Here is an 18,813-nt window from a genome sequence, read left to right as displayed (position 1 = left end):
GCGGCTCACAACCATCTGTAATGGGATCCAATGCTCTCTTCCGGTGTGTCTGAAGACAGCTACAGTGTACTCATATACAAAATAAATAAATCTTTAAAAAAATAAACAAACAAATAACACTGATATAAAACCCGTGCGTGAACTTCTGTGGGTCCAGTTCTTTGGGGGCATAGGTGAAGCACTGGGGCTGCTTAAGTTGTCTGTTGGAGTAACTCATGGAGAACTGATGTGCATCTCTGACACTCGCAGTGCTGTAACTGACTAAGACCACAGTGAACTGAGCACAGAGCTCTCCGGTACAGTACGCAGCCCTCACTCTGTGCTCAGCCCCTTGAGAGAGCGCCAAGCTGTCTTCCACTTTTGTTCTTCCCTCGAACACATGAGCATCCCAGCTTCCTGCACCCTCGTCAATATGTATTATGGCCTGTCTTCTTGATTCCAGTTCTCCTGGTGGGCAGCCAGCAGGTCTTTAAAAAGAAAAACTAATTTCACAATTGCCTCTTCACAGTGATTAGAGCTGTGCCTGGCACACAGGAGACATTCTGTATGGGACTGTTACGTAAAGGAGTACGTACATTTGTCATCTCGGTGTGAGCATTTCCGTTTATCTCATCCCTGTATAGACCACCTACAGCATACATTCTTCCACGGTTACAGCTGTATTTACATAGACATCGTTGCCCCCACCGTCATAAACATTAAAATACCCTGATGTTTGCACAGAGCCCTCATAATTATTATTGGCTTGGCTCACCTAATAGACCCCACGGTGGAAGCAGAATAATGTACTAAGCCATTGGATGGCTGGCTTCCTCTAATGTTAAATGCTAGAACTATATTTAGCAAGTTATGGGGGGAGGGGGTGGAATGGTTGCTTGGCACGGCTTTTCTGAATCCCAAATGGAGATAGGACGGGGAAAGAGGGCAGACAGAAAAATGTCTATATTGAAGTTATCCAGAGAAACAAAACCAATAGGGCATATTTCCTGCAAGGAATTGGTTTATGTAATTCTAGAAGCTAGAGGCTCCCAAGTCTAAACCTGGCGTGTGGGTGGTGGGTCTCTAGCCCTATATCATATCATGGGCATGGTCAGTCTGCTTCTCTTCCCAACAGATCAATAGTTTTTCTAGTCAAGCCTTCTAACTCTCAGATACGGCCAACCCAGGCTGTGGAGGATAAACTTTACTCAGTATCAACATTACCCTCCAAAACTGTATGTAAACTTGGCTATCCCAATACTGGAGTGAATCCCAGGATCCTCTCTTGGTTTCATACAATCTATGGATAATTTTCCTGAGGGTCTTGCCTGCTTCTGAACAATACTTTCTAAGCCTCATTACTTATAAACTAAAAATAAAGTGAAGAGGGAGAGAAGGACCAGGCAACAAAGACCACTAACTCCATATGATAATCAGATTTTAAATGGTCAGAAGATGATGAATATCTGCATTCTCCAGTGTCCCACCATTGCCTGTTCCAGATGTTCCCATCTCAAAGATGCCTTTTGAAAGCAAGGACCATATCTGAGCTTCTTACAGAGGCTCTTACTCACTCCCCAGTTCAGGTCTTAACAATCTGGTCCTTTCTTTGCTTCTTCAGGTCTCCAGTGTCCCCACTGTGATCTCTAGGAGGTTGTGTGCAGGACTTTGCATCTGACCGAAAACACTAGGGGTCAGAACTGTTCACGTGTATTGTGGGGTAAACCTAGAGACAGGGGATTAAAAGACATTTTTAGGAATTCAGGGCTGCTTCTCTGTGTCAGCAGGAAGTGCAGGAAAAACAACTTGTTAAACATCTTTTCTCTCCCCGGTATGGAACACTTGAGGAGCCTCTTGTCTCTGCTCTACTTCTATCCCTCAGCTCTCTGAAGGGACCAGCAGACCACAGGCTGCAGGGGCTGGAGGGCCTAGTGACAGAGTGGCTGTAGATAAGAGAGGGAAAGTTCTAGATAAAATGGAGCCTGTGTCTGGTTCTCCTGCATGGTCATTCCCAATCAATCTTTCCCTAACCTTTCTAGCTTGATTCCAAACTGAGCTCAGTCAGACTTCATTTCTAGAAATATCTTACCCTGATTGATAGAATTCCCGTCGAATTGTCTCCCCTTGGCAAATTCACACTACCACAGCACTGGCCACTCACTGTGCTTTGGCTATGTGATGGGCTCTTTCACCATTTACATTTTTGCTTATGCGATATAATGCTAACATATGAATATAAGAATAACTGAATTAATGTACAGAGAAGATTGCTTTTGTGAGGTCTTTGGGTTTTTCTATGTATGTGGTAACAACAGCTTTCTTAGTGAGTGTTGTAATCATTTAAGCAGTGGTTCTCAGCTACAGGTCACGACCCCTTTTGGGGTCAAATGGTCCTTCTGCAAGGGTTGCATATCAGATATTTACATTAGGAATCTTAACAGTAGCAAAATTACAGTTATAAAAGTAGCAATAAAATCACCTTATGATTAGGGGGTCACCACAACATGGAGCTGTATTAGAGGTTGCAGCATTAGGAAGGTTGAGAACCACTGAATTAAGCAGTTTACATTCTTTATCATATTATCTAGTTTAATCACCACAACAATCCTCAATCCTGACATGGGTCCTTTGATTCCTTTGGACAGCAGAGGAAACCAAGGCTCAGGGAGTGGTAGAAAAAGCTTGCCCAAGATCCAATTCAATATATGGTGAGACAGAGCTCGAATCTCTACAGGTGGTCCCCAGCGCTCACTTCCTCCGCCACTCCAATCCTCACTACTCTGTGTGCAATCCGGAGCCCATGCTGTGCTTACTGCTTTGCAACGAGCGTTTACGCTTTGTGTTTCCTTAAACTACCATTTATCAGTGCACTTTGTGATTGTCATTAGTTACTACACACACCAAGAACCAGAAAGTCCCACACAACTGGAATTGTGTATTCTTTCACGTGTGTGTGTGTGTGTGTGTGTGTGTGTGTGCATTCATGTGACTGCAAGTGCATGTATGTGCCCAAATATGTATACATGCATGTGTGTACTCATGGGAGAGGAGGCCAGAGGACAACTCCAGATGTCATTCCTCAGATACCTTTTCTTATTTGTGTGTGTTGTATGTACTTTTAGGAATATGCATGTGTACAGGAGGCCTCGTATGTATTTGTGTGCACATGTATGTGTAGGCCTGCAGCAGACTTCTAGTCTTTTCTCAATCACTTTGTGTGTGTGTGTGTGTGTGTGTGTGTGTGTGTGTGTGTGTGTGACAGGATCTCTTAATGAACCTTAAGCTCATAGATTTGACTAGGCTAATTGGCCAATGAGCTTCAAGGACCCACTGTCTTTACCACTCCCTATCCCCACCCAGTGCTTAGGCCATGGGTATATGCCTAACTTGTACATGAATTCTGGAGATAGGAATTCTGAGCCTCATGCTTGCCCAGTAGGCACTTACTACTGATTGAGCTATCTTCCAGCCCTGCTCTACCTTTCTTAAGACACGGTCTCTCACTAGCCTGGAATTTAACAAGTAGGCCAGGCTAGCAGGCCAGTGAGACCCAGGAATACTCTTCTCTTTTTCTGCCTCCTCACCACTTGGATTACAAGTGCATGCTGCGGACTGGAGAGATGGATCAGTGGTTAAGAGCAGTGACTGCTCTTCCAGGGGTCCTGAGTTCAAATCCCAGCAACCACATGGTGGCTCAAAACCATCTGTAATGAGAACCAGTGCCCTCTTCTGGTGTGTGTAAAGATAGCTAGAGTATACTTATATATAATATCTTAAAAAAGAAAAGAGCAAGTACATGCTGCCACACCCAGCTTTTATGAGGGTTCTGAGGATCAAATCTAAGCCCTCATGTTTGAGATCTTTGCCAACTGCAACATCCCCCAGCATGGCATTGTACATTCTAAATGAACGAGTCTTGTCCATCCCAACAGTGGCTACAAATGCTTGAAAAGAATAGTCAGTATATAAATGGACCATAGCATTGCTTTGATTTGTACCACAGAAATAAAGACCAATGAGAAAGACACAGCCAACCTTAAAGGCAGACAAAGGAGAAGTTCATCATGGATGGGGGTTAGGGGGGCTGGGGTTGCCGAAATGTTCCCTAATTGAAGGCTATTGGCCTGGGGAATGTAGGTGGCACCTGAGGAGCCGGGGACCAACTTCTGGCTGGGCACCTATCTGATTGGTGAGGGTGTAGACTGGCTTTGTTTGCTCCCTGCTATGTTGGAAGTGAGGACAGAAGTTAGGCTGTCACTTAAGTCCTGGCCATGTGGGTCTATTATTATAAATGCTATTGTTTCATTTCCTGGTTGTCCTGAGAGATGTATGGGCTCCTTGGAGGTCTGAATGAGAACAGACTGCTCCCTAGAAGACTGACAATTGTAGATAATAATGGAGTGTCCCTGGGCAGGTTGCCGTAGGTGAAAGCGAAGAGTTTATTTTACATCATTATTTTTATATTAAATACAGAAGGCATCTTGGGCCATTTTGTTGCCAAGAGTAAATGAATAGTTCAGATTGCATAATTTATAAAGAATAGAGCTTCATTCAGTGTACACTTCTGGAGACCCAAGGTCAAGTGGCTGCATCTGGTAAGTCTTTCTTACCAATGAGGATACTTCAGAGTCCCAATGTGACATAGGACATCACAGGTAGAGACAGGATATACTTGCTCAGGGCTCCTCTTTTCCTCCTAGAAAGGAATAGTCCCATTGGATCAGGGTCTCACCTTCATGTCTATGTTGAACTCCAAGTGTGACCAGAAGGTCTCACCTCCATGAGTGATTGGATTAAGTGGCTCTTGTTAATGCCCCACAGAGGGAAGGAAGTTCCAAAGGAGCCTTGCTGATATCCTGCTCCCCCTGAGGAGTCTGTTTCTATTCATCCCAGATACAGAGGACAGTTACAGACCGCACAAATGACTCCATCCAAGTCTGGCTTGGCAAAGCAGTAAGTTTACTGAGGTTAGTCCTATAGCTGCTTCATTGAAAGGCCCACCCTAATACGGGAGACGAGCCATGAAGCACGCATTACTGGAATTCTCTATAACATGTAGGCAGTGCCGCCATGTATGTTGTCCTGAATCCGGGCACTCGGATGCCCTCTGTAGTGGCCATCTGTGTTGAATTCCTTCGACTTTAATATTTTGCCAGATGGGAAAAGATTCTTCAGTTGGCTGAATAAGTGGGAGATGATATGCTAGCATGTGATTCTGGCACTTGGGAGGTAGAAGCAGGAGGGCCACAAGTTCAAGGCCATCCTCTTGAGCTACAGAGTAAGCCTGAAACTAGCCTGGGCTACACAAGGGGGTGGGCTGGGGGAGGTGAGGAGAGAGTGGAGGGGAGATGTGAAGTTAGACGTTTAGAAGGCATGAATGAAGATACCATTTCTGTCTCTAGCTCACTAGGAGCTCTTGGAAGGGCAGATGCTCCAAAGGCCACACATCTTGTGCAACATGAATCCTAGGTAGCTCTTTTCCAGCCAGCCTCACAGGTCACTATGAGACCTGTGACAGCCTCTTCCTGAATCCTGTTGAAAATGCTTCAGAAACGTCATTACATTATGCAAATGAGGCTGTTATCAGGAGTACAGATGTGTTATTGCCTGGAGTCCAGCATTTTAAGGGATCTGTTCATGAGATGCAGTTACTTTGTTTGTTTGTTTTATTTTCCTTGCTGACATTGGTCTCAGCCAGGCTACAGCGAGGGGTCTTCCTGGATCAGCTACCAAGACTTTAAAAAGGCACACGGTTTTCAAGTGAGTTATTCAATTAATCATCTTTGTCGTCAGGACGATGTCCCCTTCGGATTTCATGCTTACCGAAAGCCATCATCTGGAGGGGCTGCCCTGAGCAACACACACACACACACACACACACACACACACACACACATCAAATGGCCTCAGGGGAAAGCTCAGTTAATGGCAAAGTGAATTAGTAGCGAGTCAGGAGCTGAGAGTGCCAAATGGGCATCCAGCTCCCCACCATAGTCCCTGTCCCTTACACAAGGAGGCGGGCCAGTCATGTGGGCTACACGGGCCTCCCACAAATTGAATCAAAACGGGGAGATGGCTATTTAAAAGACCCTGGGGGAAATTACTTGATAAAAGATCTTTCCATTTTATGAATGGGTCCCCTGATAGGATAGAACTGCACTTTCAAAATTTAAATTTTTATAATTGAGTGTTCGGCTTATTTTAAGGATGGCTTCTGTAATAGCGCTATACAGTCTTACCTTGCTGTCTGTGGATGTCCATGAATGCCCAAGTCCAAAGTCGTTCAAATCTGCTGTGTAAAACAGCTCACTGTTTGCAAGCAAGCCACACACATTTCCATAGACTTAAAGCACCTATGGGTGACTTGCCATCACTGTAAGCACTGTAGAAACTGTTGTCATGTTGTGCTAATTGGGGCATAATGACAAGGGGAAACCTGTGTATATTCAGTATGGGCCCTCTTGTGGATTGTTGTTGTTTTAATATGTATAAACATTTTTGACCCAGGGTTACACAGTGTAGCCCTTACGTCAAGTTGCTTTAACAAGGGAAGGAAGATTTCAATTCTGGAGAGAGAGAGCATATGTCGAGTTCTGTTAGCTTTGGTCAGTAATGCAGTTGCCATGTGGAGTAAGAGACTCCCTTTCAGGAAAAATTAATTAGTGAAATGCTTTGTAAAAATATTATTCCATTTTCATATTAAGTATTAATTTATTCTAAAATACGTATCTGTGTAGGGGGTATGAGATTGGAGGGGACCTCTTCTCCTTCAAGAGGGTTAGGCTAAATTAGTTTTAGAGATTAAAATATGTGTAAAAAAAAAAGTTCGGGGCTAAGAGAAGTGCTCAGTAGGGAGTGAGGTTGGAAAAGATGAATGGGTTAATCATCGCTTTGTCCAGTGTCTGGGGTCTTTCCAGGCTTTCTGTGTTTGCACATCCATCAAGGATAGGGCTAGAAGACATGTTTCTGTGCTAAGTGTCATCTAAGACTTCCTTCCACTCACGGCCTGGAGCAAGCAGCCTCATGCCTTTCCTAACCTCCCTTTGCAGCTGCCTCTCAGTCAACGCGCACACACACACACACACACACACACACACACACACACACACAGAGACATGGAGAGATAGAGACAGGCAAAGGCATGGAGACAGACACAGGTGAATAGGTATGCACATCTGCATATCTAACTTAGACAATGCAGAGAACCTGAAAACCTCCTGGAGACTAGCAAAGTACAGAAGATACCTGTGATATCACCTGGAAGGGGATGACCCTGTCACAGACTCCCATAACTGCTTAGCATTGGTCTTCCTACCTAGGGTGCCAGAGACTGGTGTGCACCTTAGTTGAGCCATGGCTACCCCTGCCTTTGAAGTTGCTGAGCAGGATCTCGGGCATCATTACACCCCGAGGGTGGGTCCCACCTACACCTGTTTGCACTTACTGCCCGAGGCCACGGACAGCTGCAAAGATTATTCAGCTTATACGCATTTGTTTGCTCCCCAGCTGGACCAAATAGGAGAACAGGTCTGCTTCTTCTTATTAAAAGCAAACAAGTCCATTATTAAAAGTAAACAGGGCAGGACTGCTTTGAAACAATTAAGAAAATGTCTCCTGGCTCAAAGTCCTAAAGTCACTCTGCTGCCCAAACAAGGGTACCACCCTAGATAAGAGGTGCCTTCCCCCACATAACCAACAGGCATTTCTTCCCGGTGATGTCACAGGCAGGGCAAGAGACTTGGGTGCTCAGGGACTTCGGTGAAACATGTAACCCTCAGAATTTGAACTCAAGTCTGTATGTCTCCTAAGTCCAGGCCCATTCCACTCTAGCATGCCACTGCCACTATACACGAGTCTCCCCTGCCCTTATTTCTACTGAAATTAATCAAAGAAACACTAAGGAGCTAAGGGAAAGTGGCCCTCGGCCCAGGAAAAACCTCTTGAAACTTCAGTCATTCTGCTATGGCTTATGGGGTCAAGAAAAAAAAAAAAAAAAAAAAAAAAACCCAAGCCACTGCCACTAGGTTTACTTAAACATGTCAAGTAGGTGACATTTACAGCCCGAGACTGATGTACCACCAGAATAGGAATGACTACAGTCAGACTTGTAAGAGAGCCACATACAGTCAGGGCATGAATGACTGCTGTGCTGTAGAATTCTATCAATCTGGGCAACTTAAAGCTAACAATACCCAGGACTGGAGAGATGGCTCAGTGGTTAAGAGTACTGGCTGCTCTTCCAGAGGTCTTGAGTTCAATTCCCAGCACCCACATGGTGGCTCACAACCATCTGTCATGGGAATTCAATACCCTCTTCTGGTGTTTGAAGACAGTGACAATGTGCCCACATACACGAAATAAATAAAATAAATCTTTAAAAAAAGCTAGCAATACCCTTCAGTGGCACTTTCTAAAACGAATGATGTTTGACTGGGCCTTGCAGTGTCTACCTATCAGCCCAGCTATCTGAGAGATGGAGGTGGAAAGACTGCAAGTTCAAGGCCAACTTCCGCTACAGCGCATTAGAAGCCAAACTGGTTAACTTACTGAGATTCTGTCTCGAAATAAAAATTAAGCAGAATCTAAAAGGAAGACCCGGGATATAGGTAGCTCAATGGAAGAGCGCTAACCTAACAGGTAAGAGGCTTTGGCTTCCTTCCCTAGTACCAACCCCTCAACAACAACAACAACAAAAGTCATGTTATTGAAAGAATCAATCTACAACCTGATGTGGGCGGAAAGCTAGGTAATGGAGAGGTTACTATGGCTCCTCCAGTGACCAGCTGGGGCTGGTAGAGGAAAGATATCTTTTGATAAGGCTGTCAGCTGTTACAAGTTGCTTGACAATAGGACCAAGAGTAATTTCATGGAGCAAAAGCCTCGTGCATTATGTGGAATTAAAAAAAAATTACTAAAAGGGGCTGGGGATTTAGCTCAGTGGTAGAGCGCTTACCTAGGAAGCGCAAGGCCCTGGGTTCGGTCCCCAGCTCCGAAAAAAAGAACCAAAAAAAAAAAAATTACTAAAAAGTAGCCTGGTCATCCTCCAAAACGTTATACATGGATTTTCCATATGATTCAACACTCTACTGTAGACACACAACCAAGGGAACTAAACCCATGCTTCCAGGTGCCGATGAGATGGCTCAGTTGGTAAAGTGCCTGCCATGCACTTCCCCATGCTGGAGCCTCGTGGATCCGAGTTCACATCCCAGCACTCACATAAAAATCTGGGCGACTCTGTCAATTTATCCTTAGTTCTCGATAGGATCTTGCAGAGAGCCCAGGTTCCAGTTCCTAGCACCCACGTCATCTACAGCTTCAGTTCCAGGGTTTCCGGCGCCCTCTTCTGACTTCTGTGGGCACTTGCACAAACAGGCAAGCATACATAAACACAAATAGGAATAAAGTACACATCCATGGCTACAACATGGATGAACTCTGGCCGCATCATGCTAAGTGAAAGCAGCCGCATAGTGTCTGAGTCATCGATGTGGTGTCTGAATAGGAAATCAGAGAGACAGAAAGTAGATTAATGGTTGCTTAGGTCTTGGGGGCTGAGAAGTCGGGGAGTGATTACTAGAATTGACTTGTGGAATTGAAAGGGGTGAATTTCATAGGTGGGAATTATAAGGCTTACACTAAAGAAAAATAATTTACCACTGAGAGATTTTTAGACAGTATGGCGCGTTGCTTTCCCAGCCTCCAGTTTACACTCTGTTTTCTTCACATAGTTTCATTTCTCCAGAAGTTCCTTTATGTGGGCCGCAGCCAAAGTTGCCCAAGTGATTAAGCCATTTATTATCCAAACTGGACAGAATTTAAGGAGAGAAGGGGAAACGCTTGGGCAAGTTCTGTGGGGCTTATGCCCCAGGGCTGCAGGGACCAGTGGTGTGGTTGCCCAGGTAGCTACTTCTGTGGCCCATGCTTCCTGCCTCCTTGCTTTTCAGGCCCAGCATGGTGATGTTGACTTCTTACCACAGACGGCCCCTGGGAGAGCACGGTCCCTTGGCTTCCCTAAACCAGCTTATATCCTTACAAGTTGTCTCTTTCTTAAACTTCCTCCATGACCCTGTTTGAGTGAGCCATCTGTTTCCTGTCACCGAATTTCAAACAAACAGCCCCAGAGACACTTTGAAAGGAAGAGTTCAGTCACTCAGTGACACAGTTATATCTCCTCCAAAAAGCCATCGCCCCAACTATCCTTGGTGTCAGTCACATCAGGTCCTGAGAGTACAGTATTCCACAGAGTCCCGGGGGACATTCTTTGCCCTAAGCTCAAGCCCAGAGCAGGACTGTGGCACCCCAGTAGTGAGCATGCGCGCTTTCCCTCTTATCGTTGTAGCCGTTCTCTCCGTTCCTACTTTAAGCAAATAGTGCAATTTATAACTTTCTCTGTGGGGAGACATATTTATTTGGTGTTCCTTGTTCAGAATCTGCTGTATTCCCAGACACTGAAGAGTCACACGCTTCGTCACCTCTGGAAAGTTCTCAAACTCTATTGGAATACTCACCCTTCCTTGTCGTCTCCCTTGTGTGCTAGTCCTCTCTCCCTCCTGCTTTTTATTTCCTTGGGGAATGGTTTCTTTCTGGTCCCAAATTCTCTTCGTAGCTGTGTCTTATAGTTCTCTGACTCATCTGTAGAACTGAGTATATGCGCTAAACTCCATGGCTGCATTCTTTGCTGCTAAACTTTCTGGTTTATTCCTTTTTCAGGATGCATGTTTTCTCTTTTTTTATAGCACCTTAAGCTTTTGCTTCCTTGATTGGTAAACTATCTATCATTTTAAATTAACTTCATTTATTTATTTATTTGAGTGGGGGGACGGGCAGTGTACATTTTGTTGTATGTATAGGTCACTTTAAGGAGTTGGTTCCCTCCTGTGTGAGTTTTGGGGACTGAACTCAGGTTGTCAGGTTTGCTGGCAAGTGCCTTTACCCAATGGGCCACCTCACTACTCCACGTGAACCATTAAATCTCCTTTTGTTTAATTGTTCCACTATTTCTTGGTCCCGTGGGTTTACTCTTTGTTTCTGTGTTTAGTAATTTTGAATTTGTGAACTCATTTTGTGGGTGGGGGGAGGATTGTTAGGGAGAATCTTAAGAAGGCTTCAATGAGAGTGAAAACCTTTCAAGTCGGGTTTTTTGGTCCCCCTTTTTTGTGATAGGGTCTTGAGTATCTCCAGCTGGCCTTGATCTCGAGCTATAGCCAAAGATGGCTGTGAACTCTGATCCTCCTGCCTCATATCCTGCCTAGCCTTTCGGCTCCTGAGGACTGACCTAGGGCCCTGTACATGCTGGGCAATCATTCCATCCACAGAGCTTTAGCCCAAGCCCCAGAGCTGTTTCTCATTTGCTTTTACCGGCTTGCCTTCACTTACTTTAGGACAGTAACAAGCTGTCACATTCATTTACATCTTGGTTATTTTGAGTCCATGCAAGACAAGGCAAATTTCAAACTCAAACACAGCTGTATCGAGGCTACTGGGTTGCAGATGCTCATTGGATGTTTCTTGTCTCAACTCAGCCAAGAACATCAGATGTCTGCATCGGCTTCCTGCCTTGGAGAGACAGGTAGGTATGCTCTTCCTGTCCTTGAAACTGTGTGGTTGTGGGACTCTGGATCAACTGCATGTCCCTGCCTCACAGGAGAGCACACAGCTCCTTTTCTTTGGTGGGTGAGCACTCGGACTGCTGGATCCTCAAAGCTACGGACTCTCCTGGGCCACTGAAGCATCAGATCTCATGGGACACACGTGGCTCAGTCCACTCATGGAGCGCAGGGGACACTTTGGGGAGATTGCTTATTTATTTCCATCATGTGGGCTCCAGGGATCAAACTCAGGCTCCCAGTCCTGACGGCAGGTGCTTTTATTTGCTGAGCTACCGTATTTCTCACTTTAAAATGAACTTAGTTAGCTCTGATGGATTTAAAATAATTGCATGTTTCTCAATATGTGAATCTGAAGTTTCCGAAAGATGTGCGTGTCATGCCTTGCGGTCACTATTCTAGCACGCTCCAGTGTCTCCATCACAGCTATTACGTCTCAAGCTCGTAGGGAGCATTCAAGAGCTGAGCCCTGGAAATGCTGTCAGCAAAGAGGGGTCGGGTCATACGGTCTCATTTCCTTATTTGTTGCAGGGATCTAGGCTCCTGAGAACCTCATTCTTTTTTTTGTTGTTGTTGTTGTTTTCTTTTCTTTTCTTTTCTTTTCTTTTTTTTTCGGAGCTGGGGACCGAACCCAGGGCCTTGTGCTTGCTAGGCAAACGCTCTACCACTGAGCTAAATCCCCAACCCCGAGAACCTCATTCTTAACACTAGGATAAGGAGCTATGTTAATAGTTTCCACAAGAGCATCCAGGTATGTCCAAACCAAAGGAGGGCTATGAATATATGACCTAGCACAAAACCAGAAATGTAATTAAATATTGTGAGGGTTTTGGTTGTTTGTTTTCTCTTTCTTTCTTTCTTTCTTTCTTTCTTTCTTTCTTTCTTTCTTTTTCCTTCCTTCCTTCCTTCCTTCCTTCCTTCCTTCCTTCCTTCCTTCCTTCCTTCCTTCTTTTTCTCTTCTTTTTCTTCAAGAGACAGGGTTTCTCTGTGCAGCTTTGGCTGTCCTGGAACTCATTTTGTAGACCATGCTGGCCTGGTAGTCAGAGATCTGTCTGCCTCTACCTCTGTTTCCCAAGGGCTGGGATTAAAGGCGTTTTGTTTTGTTTTGTTTTGTTTTGTTTTGTTTTGTGTGTGATGTTTTTTGATGTTGATGTAAGGCTCTCTTGCATGGACTTTGTATACAATTACATCATATTTTGCACATTGCTAAAGCAAAGCACTATGGGAGCAGAAATGGCTTGGCTCAAGAAACAGGAAAGGATATGAAAGGAAATCTCCTCACCCCGCTGTAGAGTAGACAAATGTCCTAGAGATTTAGAATCCTCAGAGATAGCCTCTTTTCTTTGGAAAGTCCCAGAAAAATGTAGATTCTTCCCATAGCTCCCTGTAAACACCCTCATACACTCATACACATAAACACCTGTATAATGAGAACAAGTGTACCAGCTTGCAGATGATGCTTTTGAGTTGAGAAAACTAAAAAAAATTTAAAAATTGGAAAATATGACACCAACATACTACATCTTAGCCACTATAAAATGACATGATTAACACAGCTCACATTTCTGCCTATGTTTGGCCCTGGGGTGGCCAACTCCAGAAATAGGCCTCCGCTTAAGCATTGGTTATAGGTCTGTGGATGTTCTGATGTCACTCCAGCCTGCCACCAATCTATCACCCTCTTCAGTTAGCTTTCTGCCTCACTGACACATTCTAGACAGCCAGGTTAAACACCCACATTAAAGGGGAGCATTTCCTAGGCGGCCGTGCACCAAACACAAGCAAAACATCGCTTAGGGTGAGCCATCGCAGGGGATATTTTGAACTGATTTTTGCTAATTTTGTTTCAAAGCAGGTCTGTTTCTAACTCAAACCTTTTATATACTGGAAACTCCCCAGCTCTCTAAGTGATTTAGTGGCTGTTGGATTATAAAGATTTCTGCTTATACATCAGCGATATAAGCTTGAACAAACTTACAAGTGAGGAACATTGACACTGTAATCTGTTTTTATTCAGTGTGTGTGTGTGTGTGTGTGTGTGTGTGTGTGTGTGTGAGAGAGAGAGAGAGAGAGAGAGAGAGAGAGAGAGAGGGGCTGTCTAGCAGTTGGCTCTCTCTCACTGTGTTGGATCCAGGAATCAAACTTAGGACATCAGGCTTAGCAGCAAATGACTTTACCCACTGAACCATCTTGCTAGTCCAAGAATCTAATCTTCAATGAGTAAAGTAGCCCCTGTGACAAGTTCTGGTCTATGGTATCCCATTCAGTGCTCACCCAACTTGTCTATTATCTTTATTTGATTCTATTCTATTTTGTGGTTTGTTTTCTTTTGTAAGACAAGATCTTTCTATATAGACAAAGCTGTCGTGGAACACACTACATAGACCAGACTGGCCTTGAACTCACAGAAATCTGCCTGTCCCTGCCTCCCTAGTGTTGGGACTAAAGGCATGTGCCTGGCCTATTATGTTAATTTTAAAGAAGTGGAAACAGTCATTTTAGGCCGAGAAGATAGTGCAGTAGGCAGAGTGCTTCATAAGCACAAGGAGCCAAGTTTGATGGCCAGAACCATCAGGTGGCACATGATTCCTAGTGGCAGGAAGGCACAGACAGGATTCCTGGGGCTTACTTAAGGCCAGCCACATGAGCCTACTTGGTGAGTGCCAGGCCAATGAAAGGCCTGGTCTCAAAAAACAAGGTATGGGGCTAGAGATATGGCTCAGTGGTTAAGAACTCTTTTTTTTTTTTTTCTTTTTTTCAGAGCTGGGGACCGAACCCAGGGCCTTGTGCTTGCTAGGCAAGCGCTCTACCACTGAGCTAAATCCCCAACCCCCGGTTAAGAACTCTTGATGCTCTTACAAAGGACTCTGATTTGGCTACCAGCACCCATGCGGTAGATTGCAATTTCTGTGACTCCTGTTCCAGGGGCCCCATTACGTCTTCTGGCTTTCAGGGGCACCAGGCACAGAGATGGTGCTGTTGTGGGACAGTTTCCTCACCGTTGAGACATCTCATCCTGCAGAGAAGCTCCTTAAAACAGGAAGGAAAACATCTCAAAATAGCTTCAAAAAGTCTCTGAACCGGACTAGATTTGCTAGGCTACTTCCTGTCGGTAAGTAATTAAAGTTGACCAAAATTGCTAAACTGCAGAGAAGACTCTGAGAGCAGGCCTGATGCCTGGAAGACGCTGACATCAGAGCTGCCTGGAAGAGGTTTAGACCAACTGAGGCATCTGTTGGGCTGCCTGCAGGCTGTGCAGTGCGCTCCATGTTTGCAGCTTTGTGGACTGTCACCTGTGCTGGGGCCGCCTTTGGTGATGTAGCTATCTTTGAGCCATTTCTGCTCCTGTAAATAACTCTTCACTCATATTGTCCTAAGTAACCCCAATAAAAGTCATTCGTTCGTCACAGATACTTTAGCGGTATCTGTACTTTGGTTTGTCAAGAGATCCCTACCTGAGGTGAGTGTAGATGTATGTTTTGTGTCTCCCTGGAAAAGCTTCATCACACATATGTGCAGGTGAACACTCACAGTCATAGAAACAACAACAACAACAACAACAAAATAAACAACTTAAACAAATAAAACAATTCAAGATGGATGGCATCTGAAGAGCCACACCTGAGGTTACCTGCTGGCCTCCACAAGCATGTACACAAACTGGCCTACGTACACAAATGGGGCCAGGAGTAGGGTAGGTGTGTGGGGAGGAACAAAATGGGAGGAGCACAAGAGCTAGCCAAAATCTAATCCAACCACATTGTCTTTGGGCTTCCACCTTTTTTTTTTTGCTACGTTGTTATTTTTGAGACAAGGTTTCTCTGTGTTGCCTTGACTGTCCTGGAACTCACTCTGTAGAGGAGGCTGGCCTCAACTCAGTGACCTACCTGCCTCTGCCTCCTGAGTGCTGGAATTAAAGGTGTGCACTGCCACCATCCCTGGGCTATGTGGGGTAAGGCCCCAGCTCTCAGGCTACTATCTTAATCAGCTCACACAACTGCTTGTGATGAAAGACCCTTCACAACAGTCAGGACTCTGCAGTCTTCCCTAAGTCTCACTGCAGTCTGGGAGGCCTCAAAGAGAGCAAAGTGAAGCAGTTAAGCATCACTCAAGGACTTTTAACCCTCGTTCCCCACCAAGGCAGAGCAGCCTTAGGGGAACCTAATGAAGTGTAAATGGAACAGCCTTAACGCTACTTCTGCAGCAAGTCTGAAATCATATCATAAACAAAAATTTGAAAGGACTGAGGATGTGTGCCCAGCACAGAAAGGGGTGCAGGAAGAATGGATGAGAATACATACCAGCAGTTGATCTAAAGGGATTTTGGCTGAAATTGAATGTTAATAGCAAGATCCAGAAAAATGTGTTTAATGTGATCCTATTTTTGTGATATAAACAGCATCTACCTTCTCTTGTATATCTTTATGAGGATTGAATGAAATGTTCATGGTAAACTAAAAAAATACAGAGCCTAGTTCCTGATTAGTGTGGACATAGACATGGGTATAAGCACCTCCTTTCAAGGTCCCTCCAAATCAGGTTTCTTAACTTTACCATATATTAGAATAGCCCGGGGAAGTTTTAAAACGTTCTAAGGATCAGTCACAGCTCAGACCAATTAAATAAGATTCCTAGCATGAGTTCAGTCTTGGATGGCTTAAAACTTCCTCAGTAGCTTCTAATATACAAGTTCTCAGACCAGCTGGGTTGACCCTCCTGGAGGGCGGGGCTGAGTGAGGATCAAGGTGGGGAAGCAATGGAGCCCTCAGTGAGGAGAGAGAGAGAGAGAGAGAGAGAGAGAGAGAGAGAGAGAGAGAGAGAGAGAGAGAGAGAGGGGGGGGAGGGAGGGAGGGAGGGAGAGAGAGAGAGAGAGAGAGAGAGAGAGAGAGCGCGCGCGCGAGAGAGCGCTAGCTAGCTCTGGGGAACAGGCTGGCTCCACAGATCACATAGCCCAGAGCTCAGGAATTAGAAGGGGAAGGTACATTTTCAGCCAAGTTTACTCTTGGAGAGAGGGTTTGAAATTCCTCAGATTGGTTCCTGGGAGTCTGTCTCTCTCTCTCTCTCTGTGTGTCTGTCTGTCTCTCTTTAAATTTTTTTCTGAGACAGGATCTCAAACACACACACACACACACACACACACACACACACACACACACACCCCTACACACCACCACCATCACCACTACCACCACTACCTCCATTCCCACCAAAGAACAACCAAGAAGCAAGCCCTCGGTGCTAGAGGGGAGGAGAAAGTTAGAAAGCCGCTCAGATGCAGCAGAATCTAATGTGTAGCTGAAGTCAGTCTGACCCTATCATTTCCACCTCTCCCACCCCCCTTTCCAGAGCAGCCAGATTCCAGTCTAAAACTTCCAAAAGCCAGGTGTGGTGGTGAAGCACCATCATCCCAGCACTTGGGAGCCAGAGACAGGTGAAGAGCTCTGGGCTAATGCGACCAAAGCCCTGTCTCAAAAAATTCAAACACAAAACATGGGGCTAGTATGTAATTCTCAGTTGGTCCAGTGTTTGTGGAGCACAGAGAAAGCAGAACCTTGGGTCCCCTCCTCCCTGCTTAATTGAATAGTCTGATAGAAGTGCATTTCTGTAATCCCACCTGGGAAACTGTCCAGGAAGCCCCTTTCAAAGAACTTTTAGCTAGTGTTGGGCTTAAGAGAGGACAGCTAAGTCAGCACTGAACCTGGGTTGAAGCCTAGGGGGGAAATGAGGCTAAAGAGTGGTGTGCGTTGGCAAACACTGCTAAGGTTAGGCCAAGAAGGGGGTGGGGGCAGTTGAGGAGTATTATTTGGGGTTTGGTAGAAAGGTAGGTCCGACTTCTTCAATTAGATGTACTGCATAAAGTTGCAGAATGCACTCTGCAGCAAGCGAGACAGCATGCCGACACTGCAGGCTTGCAATAGGTGCTCTGGAGTTAGACTGTACTTGATTCTTGGCCTTTTATTGAGGATTTCCTGAGTGTTGACTTCCCATGTATCAAATACCACTTTAAGTATTTTCATTTATTAGCTCATGCAATGCTTAAGACAGCTCTCAGGTGGGTTGGGGATTTAGCTCAGCGGTAGAGCGCTTGCCTAGCGAGCGCAAGGCCCTGGGTTCGGTCCCCAGCTCCGAAAAAAAGAAAAAAGAAAAAGAAAAAAAAAAAAAAAGACAGCTCTCAGGTAAGTACCATGATCATTTCTGGTTACCGGTGAGGAAACTGTGGCTCAGAGGACTTAGGTAACTTATTCAAGGCCACAGGGTTCATAGGTTTTTTTTTTTTTTTTGGAGCTGAGGACTGAACCCAGGGCCTTGAGCTTGCTAGGCAAGAGCTCTACCACTGAGCTAAATCCTCAACCCCGGGGTTCATAGGTTTTAAACTGGAACTTGAACTAGCCAGTCAAGCTCTCCAGTTACCTAGGTCATTAGAATACCAGCGACATTAACATCAAAATAATAATCCCAGAGAACCAACCACGTGTCAAGCACTAATACAGGCAGGGTAAGGATGAGGCATTTGCAACTGAATATCCTTAGGGACCGGAAGCGGCAGGATTGCCTCAGAGACCAGTGACTTACTGAAGGTTTGGCCTCTCCAGATGTCCGGGAGATGCTCTGAGTTGAGCTGAGTGGCCTGAAGGAAAATGCAAACATCAGCGTTCTGTGCAGAGTTTCCGACACCCTTTTGATCAGTGTTTAAAGAATGACTTATAAAACTGAGTTAATAGGGACTACAGTATTTGACACGATCCTTTCGGTCAAGCTTGACAAGGGCTGCGTTTACTCTTGCAAACGGTTCAAATAGGTGCTTTAAGTTCGTTTACAAGTTGCCCATTTGATCCCCTACCAGACACCGGAAGACTTAAGAATTAAGTGCTCCTGGCTATGGAGTTGGGCAGTGGAGCTAGGGACACAATTATCAAGTTCACCTAAGTCTTTGGTGCCTTTTGTTAAACTTCTCAAGGGGCTTTCTGTGGTTAGGCAACACTGGCTTGAAAACCATCAACCATTCAAGCCCCACGCAGCCAGCGATCTGTACAGACAGATGAGCAAGCGATTAGGAACCCTGATGCCCTCTGCGTTTACTCTGCCTCAGCAGATCAATCTAGCGCCCTGCAACTTTATGGAATTCAGCATCCCACTGCAGGATACTCTTCCTTATCTCTTCCCAATCTTGTAGCTAGCTCCCTGCAACCGTGACTCGGCGCTGCAGTCCTGACATCATCGAAGA

Source organism: Rattus norvegicus, chromosome 7 (genome assembly GCF_021556685.1).
Source record: "Rattus norvegicus strain SHRSP/BbbUtx chromosome 7, alternate assembly SHRSP_T2T, whole genome shotgun sequence".
In the NCBI taxonomy this organism is placed as follows: Eukaryota; Metazoa; Chordata; class Mammalia; order Rodentia; family Muridae; genus Rattus; species Rattus norvegicus.
The sequence above is the reverse complement of the archived record's forward strand: the minus strand, read 5'-3'. Positions refer to the sequence as shown.